This window comes from Urocitellus parryii, chromosome 6 (genome assembly GCF_045843805.1).
Source record: "Urocitellus parryii isolate mUroPar1 chromosome 6, mUroPar1.hap1, whole genome shotgun sequence".
NCBI lineage: Eukaryota > Metazoa > Chordata > Mammalia > Rodentia > Sciuridae > Urocitellus > Urocitellus parryii.
Genome location: NC_135536.1, coordinates 58,630,756 through 58,649,747, shown reverse-complemented (window position 1 = coordinate 58,649,747; position 18,992 = coordinate 58,630,756).

Below are 18,992 nucleotides of genomic sequence, written 5' to 3'. Positions count from 1 at the left end.
TTATTCTCATCATTATACATACCTTATCTCTATACCAAACATTTTCTCACAAAAATTACCTGAACACCTGTTTATTTTTAGCACAATAAAGTGATTTAATTTCTATGTGAATAAAATATTGGAAGAATAAAATTTAGAGGAAATATTATGATGAGAAGTCAATTAACTAGCTCCCTTCCTATAGTGATCAGTTTCTCTCTATTTCAAACTCTTCATCTCTTCTCTTCCACTACTACTTAGTCACCATAGACCCAAAAGGAAATTTATATACCTTTTTCTCAAAAATTGCAAATAAGGAGAGAAATTAAATGACATTGAGCATTGTGGAACCAACATACACAAAATAATAATAAAAATAGATGTAGAGATCTAATTAAGTAGTTCATTGTTTGATTTGCAATAAGATGTTGAGGGTCATCTATCCAGATTCCCTGATTAAAAGAAATTTGCCTATCAACTTTGTAACAACATCTTTTTTTTTAGAAAGACGAATAGAACAAACCATTTCAATGTTAAATGAACATATATTCTGTGAATGTATTTTAGACATTTAATTTTAATTTTTCTTAGAAAAATAAAGAAAGCTTCTTAATAACATTGATGAAATATACAAATGGCACAGAGAGAAACTGGTGCCAAGTAATACTACATGTATAGTAAAAGGACATGCTTGGAAAAATTTTCTTCCTCTATAAAACACAGTCTACAATTTTTGATAAATTATCTCTAGTTAGATGAAAAAATTGAATTTACTCAATTGTTAAAAGGTCAGTACCCTAACATTTGTATAAGACAATAAGTAATAAAACATGAGAAATTACATCCTTAATCATCTAAAGTCATTAAATCCTAAAATTTCCTCATTTATATGTGTCTTTGATGTTTGATGATTATGCCAGCTACGAGGTATATCCATCTACATTGTGCACTTCAGAACTAGAAAAATTACTAGAAGATAGATTTAGGATCAAAGAACTCTCTGTGGGATGGACCTGAACTAAAATACCATAGATCATCTGGTATCCGAATTCTGGGTTTTCTGGAATTACTATCAGTTCAGATTCAATGTCCAGTAGTTCCTGAAGGTTCTGATTATTTCCTTTTCTTTAACACACAGTTTATTCTGGTAAAAGGCCATTGGTATCTTAGGACATAACTGAGAGAAATTTATCAGTGTGAATTTCTGGCTGTGTACTGGCATCCTTTCGCAAGGGGGGTCATGTATTTTTATGATTCAATGTTTGAAATTTTGTCCATTTAATCTAGAACTCTCCTGCTTATACAGATATAGTAATAATTCAGTAGACTACTATGTACTTCACTTCTAGGTACATTATGATCATCTCACCAACACCATAGGTCTAAAAGAAGGTGCTGACTTTGCTCTCCATTACTGTAGCCATGGCTACTTGTCTTGGGTTGAATACTGACCCATAGTCCCTACCATCTAGGGATAGAGTGCTTCCCATTGCAGTAACTTGGTGGCTCCTGATTAAGCATTCAGTCTCTACTATGACCCCGTAGCATAGCAAAAACTATTTATCAAAAGGTGAGTAGTTATTGATAGAGGATGGCAGCAGCATGAGTACTTAAATTAAAGGGCATAATATTAATCATTGGTAAACCTAGGGATTTAAGGATATCTATTGAAATCTATGGAATAATCACTAAAGCTTATGAAAAGATGTATATCTAAAATATCAATAGTTAAATTTAAAAAAAAGGTGTAATATATGAATCAATCCAAAAGAGGAATAAGAAACTGAGGATAGACATAAAATGAATAATCAAATGACAAAATTAAATATAAACAGATTGATAATGGTATTAAGTATTAACGGACAATACATAAAAACTTAAGAAACAGAAATTTTTCTGAATGAATAAAAATGCAAATCTAAATTGTATGCTGTTTACAAGATACTCAACTTTAAACCTAAAAATATATACAGTAAATGGAAGGAAAGAAATACCAATCAAACAAAAGGTATAAGAAAAAGAGAATGACTAATCTCAGAGAAATTCAAAGGGAAATAACCTAATCCCTATAGTCATACATGATATTAAAAAAATCAATAGAATTGTATCAAATTAGAATATACATTTCTTCATGTGACATAAAACACACACTGTGATAGACCTCATATTAGACCATAAGAAAAATGTCAATAAATTAAAAAGATCTGAATGCATACAATGTACGTATGTTCTCTCATAAATATGGAAGTATATTAGAAACTAATAAGAAATATGGTATATTGAAAGTCTCCATATACTTAAAATTAGACAATTATAAATAAATAATGTGTGCAAGATAAAATCACAAGGGAGATTAAAACATTTATAACTACACAGTAATAAAATAGTATACATCAAAATTGCAACACTTAGCAAGAAATAAAAAGCATTAAATAATATAATGTCTAGTGAGCACACAGGAAGAACAATAAGATAAGTACATCTCATACTGTAATGCTAATATGACTAGGTAAGTTCATTTTTCAGAAAAACTTTTTCACGTGTGAAGAATTTTTATAGTATTTAGCAGTCTTAATAAATTTCTCATTATAGATTGCAATTGTACAATTATTTTCCCCTTCTATATTTTTCTTCACATTATTCACTTATATCTTACTTTAGTAAAAAATGATGTCATTTGGTTTATAAACACATGTAGTAGATCTCTACCTTTAGCACTGGGGGAAAAAAAAAGCTACACCAATAAAGTGCTCTGGAAAATACAATTTTAACTCTGTTACTAATCTTCAATAAGATAAAGGTAATGTCACAGGGCTCAATAATAACCAGAACAATGTAATTAGTGTCAATTCCAAATTGGGAAATTAAAGAAAGGAAGGGTTGTTTTTAATAAGTGAAGAGAAAAAGTCTATTCCCACCCCCACTTGCACACAGAGGTGGAGGAGCTTGGAGGAAAATTGCAGGGATCACAGATTTGTGGTGCCTGCGGCTGCAGCAGGAACAGATTCTCTCAGGAGGTGAGAAATTCTCAATTTAGGCTTCCAGGTTTTTCTCATATAAAGAGACTAAATATAGGATCATAGCCAAAGCTCTTTAAAATAGTAGTAAAACAACTACAAATGTGAGTCACCAATTATGAATTCATAAGTATTCCCAATACTAAAAAGTATCAAACATGATTAAAAGATATATATATATATCTCAGATTTTCATTGAAAATCAAACCAAAAAAATGAAATCTTAATAAAAGGAAATTAAAGATGATTAGATATATTATTCAAAAAGAACTAATCATTCTCTAATAAAAGAGAAATAGAAAATGAAAAAAAATAAATACTTTAAGTAGAATTCATAAACTATAAACTATCACAGAATACAATAAAGGGAGACATGGATATATATAATATTAAATCCTTTTAATGCATATAAAGTATTGAACAAGAAATTCTAATATCCAGCTAAATAAAATTACCTGGAAAGAATAGAAAATAGAGAACAGAGGCAAGCTTAAAATGACTACAGTTGTGCATTTTTCAGGTCAAAAAAAGACATAGGTAAGTGAAAATTGCAAGCTAGTGTATTAAAAAATAAAATTAATATATTGACACTTTGACATGAGACATCGAATATCAAGTAAAATAAAGATGAACTTAAAAGAATCTGAAGAGAGAAGGTAAATCCCTTATGTTGAAGAACAACTGCATAGAATAACATAAAGTTCCAGAAAAAATATAAAGGAAGACTGAAGATAATATAAAGAAATCCTAAAGTGTTGAAAAGAGTCAACCTTCTATTATCAAAACAGAATATATGTCTCTCACAAATAAAACAAAGATATTTCTATATTTTGAAAATATAGAGAATTGAACATGTGTATCCTATACCAAAGAGAGTCCTAATATTTTATTAACCCAAGATTTTAATTTATTATATATTTCTGATTGCTTGTTATGAGCTATTTTAGGTTCCAAAACTTCAATCAAAATTCTTCTTATCACCATCTACATTCTCATTTATGTGGCAGATTAAAAAATAAATAAATAAGCAAACGTGTAAAAAATGAATAAGGAAGTTAGGTGCTGTTGGTCTAGAGGAATAAAGTCAACAGAAATTGCTGAGAGATGATTGAGAGAATAAAAATACATAAGCAAGTATAAAGACTCTTCATTTGCTAAAATAAAGTCTCATAGAATAAAAAAAAAATTGGGGGGGGGGATATCAGTGTTTGGATTCAGAGCTGTTAAGTCTAAAATGCATGTTATACATCAATATTTAGAAGAAGCATATGGGAAATCTGAGTTGAGAATGCAGGGAAAGGTTCTAGGCTTGGAAAGAAACTTGGGAGTCATCAGATGAAACTAGATTAAATTAGTTCATAAATAGAGAAGAGTTCCAACCAATAAATAAATGATTTGAAAATTAGAATACTATGTAAATACCAATTATTTGGATACTTAAATGAAAGGAAAATAATTCTTGAAATATATAATTGCTATAATGAACTCTAGTAGAAACAGAACACATGAGTAAAAAGTGCAAAAGAACATATATGAAAATCCAAAGTGGTAGTATACACAATTTCACACATTGAAGTAATCCACAGGCTAATCCAGATTTGGTGCATTCATATAATGCAATATCATAATAAATGAAAATTAACAAATTCATGCATGTTACAATAATTTATGTGGACTCCACAGCATCATGTGGAGCAGGGAAGACCCTACTTGTCCTTTCATTTTCTTGTGATTCCAATTTTATGAGGGTTGTGTGTAGCCCAAACTAGGCTACCATTGTAGATATTAAAATATAGTTGTTCATTGCTTAACGGCAGGGATATGGTCTGAGAAATACCATCATGTCATTGTGTAAGCATACAGGGTGGTGTGCTTACACAACCTAGGGGCTGTAATGTCAGTAGGGAATATAATCCTATGAGGCCAGAGTGCTATGGGCCATCCATTTTTGACCTGCAGACGGAAACACCATTAGGCAATGCACAGCAGTATTTGTTTCCTATGTGGGTAGATAAATGGTAGGTATGCTTATAATGCTCTGTACCTTGATCTGTGTTTTATTATTATTTGAGTCTTTTTTTTTATTAGTTACACATGATAGTACAATGATCTTGACAATTCATACATTTTAATCAAATAGGGTATAATTTCTCATTTTTCTAATTGTACAGGTTGCAGAATCACATTGGTCATACAGTCACCTATATACATACAGCAATAATAATGTCTATTTTATTCTGATACCCTTCCTATCCCCCCTTCCCCCTCTCCTCCCCTCCCATCATATCTCTCTATCCAATCTTAATGTGACACACTTCTTTTTTTTTTTCTCCTCACAACATCATACATGTATTCTGTATAACGATGAGGGTCTCCTTCCATCCTCCGTGCAGTTCCCCTTCCTCCTTTTCCCTCCCACCTCTCTTCCCTTTTTAGTGATAATCTTCTTCTCATGCTCTTCCTACCTATACCATTTTTAGTAACCCTCCTTATATCAGAGAAGACATTTGGCATTTGTTTTTTAGGGATTGGCTAACTTCACTTAGCATAATCTGCTCTAATGCCATCCATTTCCCTGCAAATGCCATGATCTTGTTATTTTTTAGTGCTGAGTAGTATTTCATTGTGTATAAATGCCACATTTTTTTATACATTCATCTATTGAAGGGCATCTAGGTTGGTTCCACAGTCTAGCTATGGTGAATTGGGCTGCTATAAATATTGATGTGGCTGTGTCCCTGTAGTATGCTCTTTTTAGGTCTTTTGGGTATAGTCTGAGAAGGGGAATAGCTGGATCAAATGGTGGTTCCATTCCCAGCTTTCCAAGGAATCTCCATACTGCTTTCCAAATTGGCTGCACCAATTTGCAGTCCCACCAGCAATGTATGAGTGTACCTTTTTCCCCGCATCCTAGCCAACACTTATTGTTGTTTGACTTCATCATGGCTGCCATTCTTATTGGAGTGAGATGATATCTTAGAGTAGTTTTAATTTGCATTTCTCTGATTGCTAGAGATGGTGAGCATTTTTTTTTCATGTATTTGTTGATTGATTGTATGTCCTCTTCTGAGAAGTGTCTGCTCAGGTCCTTGGCCCATTTGTTAATTGGGTTATTTATTTTTTTGTTGTTTGACTTTTTGAGTTCTTTGTATATTCTAGAGATTAGAGCTCTATCTGATGTGTGATAAAAATTTGTTCCTAGGTTGTAGGCTCCCTATTCACCTCATATATTATTTCTCTTGCTAAGAAAAACATTTTTAGTTTGAATTCGTCCCATTTGTTGATTCTTGGTTTTAACTCTTGTGCTATAGGTGTTTTAGTAAGGAATTTGGGATCTGCCCCCATGTGATGGAGATTAGGGCCAACTTTTTCTTCTATTAGACACAGAGTTTCTGGTTTGATTCCTAGCTCGTTAATCCATTTTGAGTCAACTTTTGTGCTTGGTGAGAGAAAGGGATTCAACTTCATTTTGTTGCATATGGATTTCCAGTTCTCCCAGCACCATTTGTTGAAGATGCTATCCTTTCTCCAATGCATGCTTTTAGCAACTTTGTCTAATATAAGGTAGTTGTAATTTTGTGAATTGGTCTCTGTGTCCTCTCCTCTGTACTATTGGTCTACCAGCCTATTTTGGTGCCATTACCATGCTGTTTTTGTTACTATTGCTCTGTAGTATAGTTTAAAATCTGGTATCGGGATACCACCTGTTTCACTCTTCCTGCTTAGAATTACTTTAGCTATTCTGGGTCTCTTATTTTTCCAGATGAATTTCATGGTTGATTTTTCTATTTCTGCAAGGAATGCCATTGGGATTTTGATCAGAATTGCATTGAATCTGTAAAGTGCTTTTGGTAATATAGCCATTTTAATAATATTAATCCTGCCTATCCATGAGCAAGGTATAACCTTTCATCTTCTAAGGTCTTCTTCTATTTCTTTCTTTAGGATTCTGTAGTTTTCATTGTATATAACTTTCACCTCTTTTGTTATGCTGATTCCCAGGTATTTTAATTTTTTTGAGATATTGTGAATGGGGTAGTTGTCCTCCTTTTTATTTCAGAGAATTTGTCACTGATATACAGAAATGCCTTTGATTTATGGGTGTTGATTTTATATCCTACCAATTTGCTGAATTCATTTACTAGTTCTAGAAGTTTCTTGGTAGAACTTTTTGGGTCTGCTAGGTATAGGATCATGTCATCAGCAAATAGTGCTAATTTAAGTTCTTCTTTTCCTATATTCGTGCCTTTAATTTCTTTCAACTGTCTAATTGCTCTGGCTAGTGTTTCAAGAACTATGTTGAATAGAAGTGGTGAGAGAGGGCATCCCTGTCTTGTTCCAGATTTTAGAGGGAATGCCTTCAATTTTTCTCCATTTAGAATGATGCTGGCCTGAGGCTTAGCATATATAGTTTTTACAATGTTGAGGCAAGTTCCTGTTATCCCTAGTTTTTCTAGTGTTTTGAACATAAAGGGATGCTGTATTTTGTCGAATGCTTTTTCTGCATCTATTGAGATGATCATATGGTTCTTATATTTAAGTCTAGAATATACCACCCAACATCAAGCAGATATTATTTGAGTCTTAAAGAGTATAATTATTCATCAGACTATATAGTGATAATCGTGACTACTTTTTATGTTCAACTTTTAAAAATTTCTTTTTAATTATTAAAAATCAAAATAATCATATAAAGAAAAAATAACCAAAATATATTAGAAACACCACTGTGTGAAAACCACACATATGTGCTATTAAAATATATAGGATATTTAATAGGGTTAAATCTTCTAAAGATTTAATAGGGTTTATTTTGGTATAATATTGGTATTTAAAGGAAAAAAATGAGTTCAAAAAAGGAACTTTTCATATATATATATATAATTCATATATATAAAATACAAAATAAGAAGATAAAATATGCAATAATATATATAAATTAGACAAATACAACATATATAGAATATACAAATATATACAATATATACAACATATATTGTATATATACTATATATTATTAGACAATATATATTATTATATAGACATTAGACAATTATAGACAATTATTACACAATATATTATTATATAGACAATTATTAGACAATATATATTATTAGACAAAATAGGAAGATAAAATATACACATTGAACATAGAAAATACCTTTATATGAGACAAACACAGAAGAAATTGATATGATAAACCTGGCAACACATACTTTGAAAATACCTAAATAAGCAAAATAAAAAAACATCATAGGGAAAATACTTAGAATTGATACATAATAGATAGATAGATAGATAGAGATATAGATGTTATTCATAAGATATTTATCTAAATTTTATAGCTCACTAATATAAATATTAACAACCTAACTGCAAAATATTTAAAGATTAGAAAGTGTCTTCAGTATAAAACACAAATATCTTTAAATTTGACTCATGATCTAGTATTCTCTTCTATTTTTTTTTTAATTTTATGCATTTCCCACATGCTGTAATAAATTTTTACTAAAACCATAAAGGCTTGACTTTAATATTATAAGATTTATAAAATGTCCTTCTGTGCTTGGAAATTGTTTTCCATTTTAATTTACTATTATGTTGTGAAATTCCAGAAAGTAGCAGTCTATTTTGTCCTGTGAAAGCTCAAGAAGAATTGCTTTCAGCTTTTAAAATTGCAACCAACTGTAGAGCATTATTTTGCAACACTGCACACACAAGCGCTTGTGCTCACTCAGTAGCTAGATGGCATTTGTGCCCACGGGCTTGTGATGCATGTAGATGCATTCTTGCTAGTCATCTCCTAGCCCTTCCCATCTCATATCATCCTATCCGACTCAGTTTTATAAAACAAGCCTTAATTTCAAGGCACTTAGTTGATGTCATTTGACTGTGACCCAGTTTTTAAAACATTACTCTAGCAGGTGTTGTATGAGCTACATTTAGTCTAAAAAAATGAATAAGCTTAAAATTTGGAATATAATAAGGACAGCATTGTTTTCAATCATTCAATTTGAAAGCCTGATGTAGAAAAGTACAGCTGTGATCATAATACTTCTACAGACATTTTGTACCAATCAGTATATAATTGTTGACTGTGATTATAGTTCTATGATATAAATGAATATAAAAATTATGTATAGATTTAGTTACCTTTTTGCAAAGAACATTTTGAAAAAGTATGTGGCTTCGTAGAAGAGAAGAATGGAGCTGTAGCTTCTGTGTGTATATCTTTTAGAGGAAAGGATGCCTATGTTTTCACATTAATGGTCCTGTTTTCCAGTAATTATTCACAGTAGAACATGCAAAGCTTCTTTAGAATACTGTCAGGGATTTTTATCATTCCATCGGAATATTTTAAATAAAAGGAACATTAATGATATTAAACTAGTAGTGACAGTTTTCTTTGCCCAAAACACAAAGCAAATTCCACCACTCCACTCCCCGCCATCAAAATGATATAAGCAATGACCTCTTACTGTACGTTTGAAGGCTAAACTTTTCCTCATACTGTTAGGTCTATTATGCCAATTTCAAAGCTGCCACTGTTCAAAGTTTATAGCTTTTTCCTCATTGGTATTTTCTACTTTCTGTTACTCCAAGAAATAATGTTAGTTTGAATATTGATGGGAAGTGCCACCTCCTATTTCAGCCTTTTATCAAAAGTTCTATGAAAATTTGAACTATTATGTAAATTTCTTTCAAATCTTTAGAAAATAGTGACTATATTACTGAATTCCACTTAAAACTTGAATTATGTGTAAAATCATAATCTTTTCACTGTTGATGAGCAGGGTAAGGAAAACTATGGCCATTGAGAAGAGGGGAGGGTTGTTATGTTCCTGAGAGTTGATTTGTATTTCATGATTGTTGTGCAATAGGACTTAAAATGACTTGAGAAAATCTTTAATCGCAGTAAATGCCTTTGCTTATATTAAGATCATCACAGAACACAGGTATTAAAAATAAAATATATCAGTTTAATAAAGGTATAACATTTAGAAATTTATGAAATTCTATATTTGTTGTTTTAGAAACATGTTCTATTTTATTTTTACTTTGAAATCAAGCCTATAGAAAAGTTATTGTAAAAGTCCAATTCCAATTATTCCTACCTCTCCCTTAGTGGAATTCACCAACTTTTAACACTTGAACATTTGTTTTCTTTCACAACATATTCAAAAATAACTTGCTAGCATGAATGGCAGATGACCCTCATTTCAAAGTATTTAATGAAGTACCTTCTGAGATCAAGGGCAATCTCCCTCATAGACACAATTTCATCTTCACACAAAGGGATTTAACTTAATATTATGTAACTGGCAATTCATTTACATTCTCTGGTAGTCAATAAAATTACCTGCCATCTTTATTTTGCTTCAATACAGGATTCAGCCAAGAATTACACATCATATATGGCTACATATTTCTTTAGTCTTCCTTAGTCCCTTTTACTTTCTTGACTTCATGAAATTAATATTTTCAGAGAGCCATGCTACTGTTTTATAAAATGCCACTCAATTTAAATTTGTCTTTTTGTTAACTTATGATCATGTTTTGATTAATCAATTAAAGAGAATAGTATAAACATGATGTATGCATTCCTTGGCATAATATCAGAAGACACATGGTAATTTTTCTCCATTAATGGAAATTCTGTTTGGTTAATCTGTGTTATTGTATGTTTACACCATATGAATACCTGTTTTCCAGTAAGTTTTTCACAGTAGGACTTAGCATTTGTTTATGAATATTGGCCTAAATCAGCTTTTTAAATTGACAATTCATGAATTTCATCATTTGAAAATATTTATTAATTTATATTCTTTGATAAACATAATGCTTCTTCCCACCCTTTTCTTTTTTTTTTTTCTGTTGCTATTGACTAATGGAATCTTTTTTATGCAATGCATTGTGGTATATTTCTGTAACCATTTTGTGCTCAAGTTATCCTAGTGGGAACCTCTTTGAAATTGACTTCTGTTCTTATTCATTTCATCAGTTCTTTGATTTGTAGCAAGGGTTCATTCCAAGTTCATTTGATTATTTTCTGCCTCTAAAAAACCCTGGTTCCTGATAAACAAAAACTACTTTTATGTTTTTTTAAGTAGCTATTGAATTGTCCACATTCAATTTATTAAAAAGTCCATCTTAGCCTGAGTGATTGTAAGCACAAATTTTATCATCCTGTATTTCCGTATGTATCTGTATTTATTTTGGGTTTCAATTCTATTCCATACATCTACCTATGTATTCCCTTGACCAGAACCACACTCTAAAATTGCCAAAGGCTTATGGCATGTATTAATGTCTGATTTGGTTTGTACACCCTGCATTTTTCTTCTATAAATATTTATCTTGATAGGTCTGCATATTTGATTACTTATGAACTTTAGTATCAACTTATCTAATTTCTTAGCAAAGCTTATCAGTTAATATGTAACCTAACTTAGGGAGAACAGACATCTCCATGAGGGTTAAATCCTTACCTTGGAAAAGAGATGGAGTTCCATTTATTCAAGTTATTTTGGTATCTGTCAGGAACACTGTGAAGCTTTCCTAATTTAGAGGTTTCAAATTTCTTGTTGGAATATATTTCTAACTTTGTTTTATATATGGAAAATAAATTTTTGGCTAAAATTCTGCACATTAAAAAATTAAAATATGTATAATTATGACAAAAGTAGAACATGAAATTTCATGAATATTCTCTTTGTTTTGTATATATTCTGACCTATATAAAATAATTATTTTTCCTAAATATTATAATGTATTTACTACCAATGATTTTTTGTTGGTCTAAGTTTATCATTCTATAGTGTATAGTTCTTTTATTGCTGTTTTTTTTTTTTATTTCATTCTATCTCCTAGTGGTCTGTTTTAAGCTGTTCCTTTTTACCCTTCTTTGGCTCCCTGTTTCCCTTCCCCCTTCCCATTCTTTGTTTCCTCCTCTGTGTATTTCATCTTGTCCCTCCCTCCTCCTATCTCCCCTTCTTCCTTTTTTTTCCTCCTCTTTTTTTTCTTTTGTGATTTTTTGCTACCTATTCATTCTCTCTCTCTCTCTCTCTCTCTCTCTCTCTCTCTCTCTCTAAGTTCCAAGACGTCATGCATGCTTCTGTTCTCCTGACTCCCAATGGCACATGCACTTTTGGTGCTGTCCAACATCTATTGAGGGTAGGGATGATGTTACTGGTCTGGAATCAAATGTAAAACTCAGATTGCCACTCTCTCTACATCTTTTGCACACTATCTGCTCCTTCTGGATCCTAGTGTCCTCATGTCTAAAAGGCACAGCACTTAACTTATCTCACTGGATTACTTTATCCATCAAATAATATGTTGCATATAAACAAGTAGAATACCTGGAATTTAGCTCTCATGTTATTCAACAAACCTTAGCACTATTTTATTACTGTTATAATATATAGAAATGTTAATAATAGTACTTTGGACAGGACCTAAATTGAATGTGCAAATACTGCTACATAGTTACGTTCTTTCCACATTTGCTGTTAGGGTTAAGGAGTTTCCATAGCCTTCTGAAGTTCCTGTCTTCTGGTTGTTTTCCAATCTTGCTGTTTTTTTTCTCATGGGAATAGTCTCAAAAAAGAAAATCTTTTCTTCAATAGGTTTGACATATCATAGAACTTGCAGAAGTTTGTCAAAGTTTGGTATGTAGTTCTTGTGGTTCTTTTTTAACATAAGTTATACATTTTCACTTTCATATTAATGGTATAAATTAAAAAACAGTGACTTTGGGGAGGCATAAAACACATGGAATCAGCATATCATCTTTGATAATAAGTCCAACTAAATTTTATTTCAAAAGGGAGAATAATAGAGCAATGTATGTCAAACATGTTCACAAGAAAATTTTGGTCATTGTTACTGTTACAGAAACAATTTTGGCCTACCACCCCCAAAAAAAAGTAAGAAAAGGAGAATTTTCCCAACTACCTCACTTCTTTCTAAATGTGTGAATAAGTAGTTCTGAAGATCTTCATTCTGATCTGTGTTCCCTCCATATTAGACTAAACCAACTCACGTGACATGGAGAAGTATGTTAGGGAAAGACCAGGTGGTCTGCAGCAAGAACATTGTCTCCAAAGTACGTATGATTTTAGCCCTTTCTAATTCACCATAACTATCCATAGATGATGGATGTGGGAGACCAACCTTACACGTGACTGAGTCACACTCCCTGGCTGGGAGTCGGCTGTGTCTCCTGCATGGGTGTGTCTTGCTGCAGCCCCACGGGTGAAGCTATGCTCACCTGTTCCTTTGTAATATAACCCCTTGCCCTGTTTAGGATAGAATCTTCCATGGAAGTGCCTTGTGTGTGTGTCCCCTTCTCTTACTGTCCTTGGGTGTGGCCTACCCAGGTGTCAGTCAACCTGCTGACAGTGGACATCATTAAGATACTCAGCTCCCTGAAACCTGACCCCTTGCTTCATTTGAATAGCTTCCCTGAATATAAGGGGTCAGCAGGAGCTCTTGCTCTCTCTCTTTCTGCAGACCCTTAAGGTCAGAGGAGCCATCACAGTGACCTCAAAGAAAAAGGTATTTGTGTCTCTTGTGTGGTTATTTCGTGCAGCCCAGTTAGCCCAGTTTAACTTTTAGTCTCAAGAACAGAAATCTTTTAGTCGCAAGAACAGAAACCCGGCAGATGGATATATACATTTATCCTTTGACCAGTAAGAATGTCAGAGTCTTCCATTTTAAAAGTTGATTTGTTAAGAGATTTGGAATGCATAATGAATACATCACCATTATTGCAAAAGCAGATGATGTTCAGGAAAAATCTATCACTGACAATATGGTAAAATGAGATATTAAAAAACATTAGTGAAACATTTGTCTGTTGTGTTCCTTGCCTTCTCTTTTAATACCTAATGGGATGCTCTTGTAATCATTCACAGAAAAATGACACAACTGGTTTTATTCACATTAGCTATTTTCTCCATGTATTGGTACTGTACCGCATATTTGAAATTATATTCACAAACTACTTCAATGTATAATCAGTAATCTTCAATTACTCAGTAGCAAAAGTAAAAGACTGGAAACTTAGATATTTTCTGTTCTATGCCACTTGTTTTTTCTTTTCCTCACTGCTCCACTGATAATTGCAGTCCTATTCCTGGGTTCCTGTGCATTGCCAAATAGAGCTGAAATTTTCCTTGATTTAAAACACACATAAAAGAATGAACTCTTGCACACTACCACACATGCCTCAAGTTTTAATTTTGAAAAATAATGTAAAGTCATTTAAATGAAAGTTAGAAAGGTCTAATAAAAATGTTATTGATTCACAAAAGATTATAGAGTAGTAAGTGTAGACTTATAATGTAAAACACCTGATTAGATGAATACATAAAATGAAATGTAAGATTGGAACAGACAGTCATAATGCAAATCTTAAGTAATAATTTTGTGCAGAATGTAGAATTTGGAATCTTTTTTAAAATACATTACAAGGGCAGGGGTGTGGCACAGATGTAGAACAGTTGCTTAGCAAGCATGGGGCCCTTGGTTTGATCCCCAGTACCACAAGAAAAATAAAAGTACCGTAATGTCAGCTTTGCCATTTTTAACTGTGTGATATTGGATAATTAACCATTTTTGTCCCCTTTAAGAGTATGTTACAATGTAACTTAAAGGATAATGGTCTTATTAAATGCCATAATGTGAACTTTTAAGCATACATTAAGTGCTCAGTATCACAATGCAAAACTATTTTTACTTCAATAAAAAGCAAGATTAGATTTCATGTACAATGAACTCCTTTAGTAAATTTCAAGCATTTTAATTCTCAATAAGATTTTTATGTGATGCATTTTAGAATGTATTTCACTATAGTCACACTGGTCTAATAAAGCATGCACAATTATTGTATGAACAAAATTAAGGATGTTATTATGGCTTATATAAATTTTAAAAATATATATGACAAAATGTTGACTCTCATATTTTAAACCAAACAAAAGAATTTAATATTGAGGTATTTTTTTCACCTTCTATTTTTAAAATAAGTGTAGTTAACCATACATACTGTAAAATATATATTTTTACTTGCTATACCACATAGCTAATTTACTTACTTTTGGCACTATGTTGCACTTTAATTAAGAACATTTTCAGAGAATCACAATGCCAAAATTTTGCTATACTAATTAAAAGAAAAAGCACTCTAAGCTGTTTTATTAGAATGTGAATGATACTATTAAAACACATAATTATTTAGGGAAGTAAACTTAGAATGAACTTTAGTGCAGAATATACAAAACAAAGATTAAGTCATATTAATCAATTATTTAAAGTGGGATAGATTATTTCATGGTTAGCAAATATTTTTACATCTATGTAGTGCAAAATTTTTCTTTAGTTACCTATTCTAAAACCTCATGCCTCAAAACTGGAGACCGTATGATTTACCAAAAACGGAAATAATATCATCTAATAGGTAATGAAATTTTTGTGTGCATGTTTGTGCACAAGAGACAACATGCTTGGATATTACTGAAGAATGCCTATGAAAATATACTCTCAACATTCTGCAAACAAACAAAGGTCAGCAGCGCTAGGGTTTTTATTTTATATTTGTCCCCACCAATGTGATTCTGCAGCATAGATAGAGCAATCATTGTCCCATTTTTATTGTACATTATATTTGTACATAATAATGAAATTCATTGTGTCACATTTATATATTCACATAACATAATTTAATCATTCACATTCGCCAGCATTTGTTATCAGGTGTTAGGCAGTTTCCAGGGCCTTCTGCTACACTGTATTCTGATAGTTTTCTAGTTTTGACTGACTTTGGACTATTGAGGCTCAGACTAATAAATTCACATCAACTTTTTGTAAGATTTTCAAAGTGATTTTCATTCCTACTGAAAAGGAAAAAAATTCTACTATCTGTGCATTTATATGTTATTATATAGGATTAGACTCAAATTGCTTTAAAGAAATGAAAATACTTGTGCTAATCAAAATATTTCTACACTATGAACAAAAATGTAATGTATATTAAAATGATCCCTAGAAACCTACTGAAAATACATATAGATGACCATAAGAATCTATGTGTTTACAGAAACATTATGAAAACTTAAATTGAGGAGATATTTATAAGTTGAGCACCTGCTAGCAGCAAGTGAGGCTGTGGGCAATAAGAGGGTGCTGTGTAAGGGCAGAACAGCTGGAAGCAACTGCCTACCAGCTGTGAGGATTACATGCTCTCAAATTCTTACACTGAATATGTCTGACTATATCCTGGAAGGCAAGAAACATGTGGAAATAAATAGCACAGGGCAAAGCCTCAAAAATATAATTCCTTACACTCTGAAGGCCATCGCCATATCAATAGGACTGGGGTTTGCCTATTTATTATACATTGCTTGTATGTTAACAGGTCAGCCTTCTATGGTATTATAGATATAGGCAGAAACTACAAGATTTTTGATTCAGAAATAAATGAACTTAATTTTTTAACTAACAACTGACAAACAAAAATCATACATGTTTATTATGTACAACATGTTGTTTTGAAATATGTATATGTTGTTGAATGCCTAATAGAAATAACAGATATATACATTACATCCTATACTTATGTATTGTTCTGAGAACACTTAAAATCCACTCACTTTGCCATTTTCAAGACTATAATACACTGCTATTGATTATAGTCAGCATGTTATACAAAAGATATCTTGAATGTATTCTTTCCGTCTAACTGAAATTCTTATGTTTTGACCAAGGTCAAAGAACTTTATTACCTGAGCATAGCAAGCAAAGTGGGTCTTGAGTGTATTAGTTCACCTTGCACCCACAAATCCCATGTAGGTACTACAGAGACAGATTCAGTGGAATGATGCACATGTAGGGAGTTTGCGTTTCAGATGAGGAAACCGCATTAGGAAGCGCTAATGTTTTAAAGGGAGTTACTAAAAAGTATGTTCCAACCTTTCCTCAGAGGAAGAAATACTTAATTCTTCTGGAAAGCAAATAATTAAAATTTCTGCCCCTCCCCAAAGGTGCCACTATCTCTATCTTCCAAGGATGTTTACTATAAAATAACCTTTAAAAAGCAGTCCATAAGATCAAGTTGTAGCGCCTCTGTTCATAAGATGTGGAGAAGTGTTAGAAACTCAAGGAGAACTGTCTCCCGACCACAGTTGTTGATAATCTCTAGTAATAGCAGGGATGTGCACCTTTGGAAAGTTTTAAATTAATGCATATTTGGAATATGATTCCACCTCAGACTTACTCAATATTAGATTAATCAGAAATGTATTCACTTAAATAATTATTGATCACCTATACAAAAAAAATTGGTCTTATTTCCTTTATAGAATTAATCCATTTCTGAAGAATTATTTGAACTGATGGCCACTGGTCAGAATAGTATCAACTCCACCCAAGGAGGATTCAATTCTTAGATTGGCACTAATAAGCTGATGTTGAGTTGTATTTTCTCAGTAATAACACACAGAACTTGTAAAAGTGTTGTGCTTTTTTGCATGACAATGTGACTTCCACATCCCAGTTTTGCTGGAGCAATGGAAAAGGCTGCCCAGAGACCAAAGAAGATACCTGGAGATAGATAGGATGTAAGAGGTAAATTTTATCAAAATTCTTAAGAAGAAGCGGGTAGCAAGGAACTGAACAGGTGCTTCTCCAGACTGTCCAATGGTGATGGGATGGACAGATGCACCTCTACTTCACATGGTGCCTCCAGATCTTTACCAGAAAATAGTACCTCTGTGCCTCTTGGCACTTTGCCCAGGGATGGTTGCTGCACCAGAACTTGCATCTCCACAGTGCTCTTTTCTGCACCTCTTACCACTCGGGGTGTTGGTGATTAAGATTAGGAAACAGAAGCACCAACAGCTTAGCTTACTTTGTCCCATGTTATGACCAGCACCCCCAAGGAACTTAATGTGCATTCAAAAAAGCAGCTTTCTACAAATAATAGACTTGTCCTAATTTCCAGCATACATGAGAGAAAGTCAGTGCTTTTCAATATTGTATGTATCTAGACATTCCAACCGAGGCTTGCTTTCATTCTTCGTTTAACTTGGCTAGGTTTTAGTGTAGGGGAGGGACACTCAAGGGCATTATGGTTTACTTTCCTCGTTTTCTTTCAATAGTAGCATGCTAGTTAAATAAACATCTGATATCAGAATGATACTGAAAAGTACTGCAATATCCATTCTAACAAGGAAAACATAAAAAATAAAATATGATCTAAAACATATGAGCAGATTTTTAAAATATCTGAATATCCAGACAAATCATAAATGTCTACCTTTACATATGCTTGTAATTGTGCCCATGCTACAAATACATACGAAGTTAAGAAGATTTTACCATATTTAGATAAAATAGAGAAATAACCTCATAAATACTGAATTAAAAAGTATTGGAAAGGGGATAATTTTTCTTATATTTTCTCTTTGAATTTCTCTCCAGGAAACTCAACATGATAACCTTTGAAGATTAATAGCTAGTATTTGACTTTTTATAAATCTTGTATCCTGTCCTTTCTTCTTCTCTCCTTCATTCTCTCACCATAATTGCTCAGATTTGAATAAATTGGTTGCCAAAGCATGCTTTTTTTCTCATCTAATTTAAGCTTCATACTTTCCTAGGGAAAATGACAGAATATAACACTATAGCTTAAAAGGAATTTCACAGCAGGCAAGGTAAGAATAGGTTCTGAAAACGAAGCAGTTGCCTTTTGGTTAAGGATAATCAGAAAAAAAGGGTACATAAGTTAAACTTCAGTAAATTATATAAGACAACAAGCAAAGGAGGGCACATACTACTCTATTAGGGAGAACCTTCCGGTTGAGTTTAGATCCACAAACAGATGTTCTATTTAAAATTGTAATATAAGGAACAACTTGAAGCATTGCTTCCTTTTTTATATATTTAGAAACAAATGTCCAATGCACTTTGCTCTTTTCTGAACACAGCTCAGAT